Here is a 7,173-nt window from a genome sequence, read left to right on the forward strand (position 1 = left end):
CCTCAACTTTGTGTTGAAAAATGCGGGGATTATGCGGCCTTTTGATAAATATGCGGCCTTTTAAAAATCTGCGCCATTTTGCTGATTATGCGGTAAATTCTGCAATCGCAGAATCGCGTTTTTCTGGAGGGTCTAATATGTGTGGGCTGGACCTGTATTTTACAGGAAAGGAGTGATCAGAGGGTCGAGTTGTCGATTCTTGTTCAGTTTTCATCTTCCTCACCCTCTCAGACTTTGAGTTGCGCGCGCTGCTAAAGAGACGCGCTACCATGGAAACCAAACAATGGTGTAGCTGTATTAAAGTCCGAGTAGAAATAGTCGTGAGTAAATCTGATTTTGTCAGAAATCGGGAGAAATGGTGGAGTCTCTCGCGAAAATCGGGAGGGTTGGCAAGTATGACACACACACACACACACACACACACACACACACACACACACACACACACACACACACACACACACACACACACACACACACACACACACACACACACACACACACACACACACACACACACACACACACACACACACACACACACACACACACACACACACACACACACACACACACACACACACACACACACACACACACACACACACACACACACACACACACACACACAGTTCCTATTTAGTCTCCTGATTTTAAATGGGAATTAAATCATTTGAGTCTTCCCAAAGCACCAGTGTTCTGCAGTTTGTGTGGGCCTACTGTTGCACAGGAAGATTATAGCTAACCACACTGAAGATTATGGATGATCTCATATTTTTAAGCCTCAATATTTCGTCGTCGTCGTCCCCCCCCCCATTATTCCCGGGGACGATCCCCCGGACCGCACTAGTATGGTTTTGTCACCATTTCCATAGCCCCACCAAATATATTTTCCACCAGCCGCCACTGGTTGGCAGGTATGTGTTCTTTGACATGATAGCAAAAGTGCTTCCGTTGGCCAATTTATTAATACTTTTGGCTACCAATTGTATCCTGCCATTATGAATTACTACTTAATCCTGATTAATTAGTAATATTTTACTGTGAATAATAGGTATTTTAAAGGTTTATTACAGAGAGAATATGCAGCTTCATCAACTATTTTTATTAATAATCCACTGCAAGTTTTTTTTTTAATAGTGTAAAGGGAGGACATCTGTAATTCATTTAAACGTCTAATCAATACCAACAATGACTTACTGTACCTGTTACATTCCAGGCTCATAAAGTCATGACGGAGGCGTGTGGCATAGCGGGTTAGTGCGTTGGTGTTCGGATCAGGTGGGCACAGGTTCAAACCCCACTGCAGTCAGCATGTCGTTGTGTCCCTGGGCAAGACACTTCACCCCAAATTGCTCCTGTGGGGATTGCCCACAGTATTGAGTTTTAAGTCGCTTTGGATAAAAGAGACTTACATACAACATGTAATGTAATAACGTACTGTTATATCTATCACAGGCTCCACCCTCTACTGGACTTGATTCTATAAACGTAGCAGGCCCCGGGGCGGGCTTACCTGAATGCACGTGCATCTCACCGTATAAAAGGAGGCCTCGCCTCCTGACTGTCATCCTTTTTTCTCTTCAGCGAGCAGGATTGAACAACCTGAGCAGTAAGACAAGAAAAGAAAGAAGAAAAGCATGGACTCAACACTCCTCGAACACCGGACCTGTCCGACATGCCCTGGCCTAATCGCGGGGGCTGATCCGCACCGCTTGTGCTTCCAATGCATGGGGCCGGACCACGCCGAGGACGACCTAAGCCAGTTGCCGGATCAGAATACCTTTATACCTTTATTAGTCCCACAGAGGGGAAATTTGCATCTGCATTTGCGAGGATGATCCCTCGGCTAAGCCGCCAACATCGTGGGGATCATTTCTGGGTGAAGTTCGGCCCGCCGGAGGAGGCGGAGGATCAGGACCTCAAGGTGGTGGAGATGGGTGAACAGGATGACGAGGTGCCATTCGTGTTCGCCATCCCAAGGGGCCGGGTGGCCACGTTCACGGAGGAGGAAGATGACGAGGATGCCTCCTTGTCTGGTACCTTCGGGTCCGGCGGCCAGGAGGGTCCAGCACACAGGTCTAGCGGTCTGGACTTCCCGGCGGTGATAACCTTGGTGGCGTGGGCCTACCGCTCCCCCCACCTGTCGGTCCTATGCCGCTCGCTGAAGAGAGGTGGATGACAGTCAGGAGGCGAGGCCTCCTTTTATACGGTGAGATGCGCACACATTCAGGTAGGCCCGCCCCGGGGCAGGCTACGTTTATAGAAGTCTCAGGGGATGAATGTGTGCATGATATGATCAAGGGGTAGTACCCATAGAGTCCAGTAGAGGGCTCCGCCTGTGCTTATAGAGTGGCGAAGTCCCTCCCCTTCCGGGGGACCTCCATGGGACCTTATTTCGGAAAAAGTATGTATTGAATGAAGTCAATGGAGAGAGAAAACGTATCTTTCCGTTTGAATTGTGCCACGAATTACACATATGATGTTTGTCAATTTAAAAGATTTAAAAAAAAATTAAAAAAAATGGTCGTAAAACTGTGAAGTAACACATTTGTTTGTGTGAAACGCTGAATTAACTACATCTCCGGTCTAGCAGAACAACACACGTCACCAAGATGGCTGTCACTACTGTCTTGTCAACAAAAGGATTGACTACCCTCACTATCACCACAATAAACCACGTCCAGAAGAATGTCATGCAAAGCTTCCTGCCTTCCTTTGATTCCCTCTGAACTGCCTGGTCTTTTTAATGTTTAATGTCAACCATTTGTGCAGATAGCGTGAAGTAGAAAAGATCGCAGATGGTAATGTAGCATTAGCATTTCTCCCCCGGGCTTAAATTGTGTATTATAGAATGATCACACCGGTGACAGTACTCTTCAAAGGGTTCACGAAATATGACTACTACTCTTACTGTTTAACATGTTGGGTTACTTGATGTTACTTCATATTAAGGCTAATAAAAATGACATCATTGACTTGCATGCATAATTTTTCCGAAATAAGGTCACATGGACCGGAAGCAGGGCCGCCTTAATGCACGGGCTGACCTGGGCTGAAGCCCAGGGGCCTACGGAGATCGGGGGCCTATCATGAGCCAATATTATTTATTTATTTTAATTAAAATTGAAAGGTTTTTTTTTTTTTTTTAGGATGTTTTAATTAATTTTTTTAAATAAACAAAGTCTTGGCTTTCAGAATATGAAACCTTTATTTCCAAAATCACACGATAAATACATTTTTGAAGCTTGTAAAGGGAAGAAGACAGCCCTCCCTCGCCACTCTGCTGTTCTGCTGTTCCCCTCCCTCCGCTGAAATTATGAATGTAAGGGGTATAGTAATCATAGATAACACGGCAGGATCCGGTGCAGTTTGTTTTCATCTGGTTTCAAATAAACAAAGTCTTGGCTTTCAGAATATTAAACTTGTTTCGGCAAATTCAGATGATAAATACAACTTTGAGGCTTGTAACGGCATAATTCTGCAAAGTGCACTGAAATGCTCGAAACTATAATACCTGCTTCCTCTGACAAAATTACCATCAGTGTCGAAGAACACCAGGAAAGTGGCTGGGCCAGATGGGTGCAGCGGTTTTCTGCTGAAAAATTTTGCTACTGAGCTGGCTCCAGTGTGGCAACCCATCTTTCAGGCTTCTATTGACGTGCACACCATCCCTCTGTCATGGAAAACTTCACACATCAAACCGCTGCCCAAAATTCCATGCCCAAAAGAACATAAGGACTACAGACCAATAGCCCTCACCTCAGTGATTATGAAATCACTAGAAAGAATTCTGCTCCGATTTCTTATCAGTACAACACAAGACAAACTGGATCCACACCAATTTGCCTTTAAACAAGGGTGCGGTACGGAAGATGCTGTGGCCACTCTGGTTCACATCATCACTAAACATTTAGATAAACGCAACACCTATGCAAGAGCCCTCTTCCTAGACTTCTCATCAGCATTCAACACAATACAAGCAGACATCTTGGTGTCAAAAACGGCCAAAATGGAAGTAAATCCATATCTGATTTACTGGTATGCTGCTTTCCTCACTAGTAGAGAGCAACTTGTGAAGGTTAACAAAACCCTATCATCTGCCATCACAACCAATGTAGGCGACCCCCAGGGCTGCATGAGTTCAGCTGTGCTCTTTACTCTCTATATGATCTCTTGATTTGAGGGAAAATATGCAGAAAATATACACACAATTGCCATTTTCAAAGTTTTTACAGAAAAAGCTTTGTTTTCACTTCACTTTTCTGTTCTTTTTTAACACCAAACCCTAACATATTATGAAATTGTAATGTAATTGTATTGCAACGTAATTGTATTACTCTTGCATGTATAAGTAAGATAAACACTAAGGGTGCAGTTGTTCAGGACTCTTGACTGTATGTTCTCATTGGATGTTGTCCATCACGAGTGTCATTGCAGGACAAAACATGATCCCAACGTGTTTCTTGCAACAAAACATGTTATTCTGGTCCATATCACAGCCATGCTTGTTCCCTTTTACAAACAGTGTTTTATCTTTGGGAACATTGGATAACTATTTTAAGTTTTAACACCCAGCTCCTTTTTAATAAACATGTATTTTCACAATGCCATTTGAGGACATTTGCATGTTATTCTCAATACTGCTGAATACGTGTCATTCAAATGCTAATGTTTTTTGTTGACACAACTTCTATTTAAACCTACATTCCTTGCGGACTGTATTAGCTTTGGGTGATACATCTCCTGCCTGTGTACAGTTGTTGTATCCTTCAATGACACAGATAATGTTATAATTGGTGTTACATCACCAGAAATTATGTGTATTCAACGCAGAATAGGTTCCTGAAAAGCAATCCCACTTCATTATGCTCCAGGCACAGACACACTGACTGGCAGGTCAACAACTCAGGCCCGGTTCCAGAACAAAATGACTCAGGGTGCATCTGAGATTAGAGAGGGTGCAGTGGTAAAGTGCTATTTTTATAACTGGTGAGTAGACCTAACACCCTCTAGGGGGGTCCGGGGGCATGCTCCTCCGGGAAGAATTTTTTTTTTTTAAATATTGAAGTTAAAAGCATCAATCTGGTGCACTTTGAGAGCAACATTAAGAGACCTATGGATCTATGTGCTCTTTGCTGGATTCATGCCTTCCCAGTCCCTTATCACGTACAAGATAGGGATGTGCATCTCCATCACTGAGGCCGATGCGATGCGCATCTCGATACGTTGCCACGATACGATACATTAACGATACCTTTGAAACACCAGGCGATGCGATACGATACGATTCACCCCTGTTGCGATACAGTTCGATACGATTTGATTCAACATTATGCGATTCGGGGCGATACGATGCGATTCAACACGATGCAAAAATAATGATACTTCAATATGGTACGACAGAGGATTTTTGTTTTATTCCTTATATGCAGCAAATCATACATTAACAAAAAAGTGCTTTACATATTTGGTACTGCACATCCCATCATGCCGTTTATTTTTTTACCTTTAAAAGCTCTCCAGAGTACAATTGTATAACACCTCAGTTAAACAATGTAAGGATGCATTGCTCATGATTAACAATGTGCACATAACAGCTACCATAGAGCAATGCCCATACAGCTGCCAGCCTGATGTGCTGAACACTCAGAGGCTAACTCACCAGTGAGCAGAAAGCAGTGGTTTCTATCTGAACAATAAAGAAAACAAAAAACCTTTCACAAACAGGTATTTCATAACTGCTTACAGTGAGGAAGACATTTCAATTATTATTGTCCGTCACAGGCTGCTGTAAGCTAAACACCTCTCTCTGACAGAACACCTCACTGAGTGATTTAACTCATATGTCTCACTTTCAGGTTTCTCTTTTCAGCCGCAGACCCCACGTCGCCTCTTTATGTGCGCCGCTAAGTTCCTCGTACTACTTATGTACTTTAAAGCGGCTCGGCATCGTTAACAATTTGAGAGTGATTTTTCAAGTTGACCGTCTGTAGTAATAGTGCCGCGCACATATACCATCAGGACGTTACTGATGGGGTGCGGCTGCGGAGTGATACTGTGTGTAAGCAAGTCCGCATCTAGGACGGATCTATGTATCATGGCTGTAGACCTGTTAAGTAATAAAGATACCTCATACAAAGGTCTACGGATACCTTATTACTCTCCATGACCTGCGGTCAACTATATAGCATAAAGGACTATTACACCGTCTTTCTTGAACAATCCGAAGTGTTGCCAAACGTTTGATTTGTAGGTATTTTTCGGTGCGCTGTGTTTCTCTTTCTCCTCAACTTCCGTGTGTGTTGATAACTGAGACTCTCGTTCTCCGTAGTGGCGAAGCAAATATCAAAGATCGTCTCTGCTGAGCGTTGACAAGATAAGGGGATTTTATATGAATGAATCGGTTTTTTACCGATGCAAAGACGCTACGCAATCGATGCATCGCGAGTTCAACCTGGTTCAACCCAAACTGTAGCCGATGTGCACTCTTTCAACCGGTGCACTCGCATCTTGAACGTTTATGCCGGTGCACCGATGCGAATCGGTGAATCTTAACATCTCTAGTACAAGAGCATGGCGCCAGTTGTTGTAGCCAGTTGTGGTGAAGGCATCTGACTTAGTTGAACCGAAATGTCTGCATGCATAGCAGAAGATGGCATCTTTTTACATGAACATTCCAGACAATCTCTGTTTTGAAACCATGAGCTGCAAAATGAGTGCCTTACCCCACTGTACAGGCGAGTTGGGTACTTTTTTAAATATACCTGGGCAGGCTCTGTTTTGCCGAGGTCCTCTGGCACTTGCGGGCTGCTGAGGGGTGGCGGTGTTTGGGGCAACTAAGACGGCTGCGGCTGCTCCGGTGAGTCAGGCGTTAGTGTCAGCGGGCAACGTAATGTCCCCATGATCTGAACTGTTATTACCTGCAGTAGATGCAGTGTTACTGCAGGCGATAAGGGCTGGTTGTTTTAACCATTTTCTGATGTCCATCACTGACTGCTGTGTAAGCACCTTGCAGATGACAAACGCGCAGCAGCACAGGTCACGCACACCTGAGATAATAACGTTACTTACCGATTAAATTGACCAAATAAATCCAGCAGACAATGTTATTCAACCACAATTATAATTTATTTTATTTCAACTAAATTATTATTATTACTACTATTGTTA

The sequence above is a fragment of the Notothenia rossii genome (genome assembly GCF_949606895.1).
Source record: "Notothenia rossii genome assembly, chromosome: 9".
Lineage (NCBI taxonomy): Eukaryota > Metazoa > Chordata > Actinopteri > Perciformes > Nototheniidae > Notothenia > Notothenia rossii.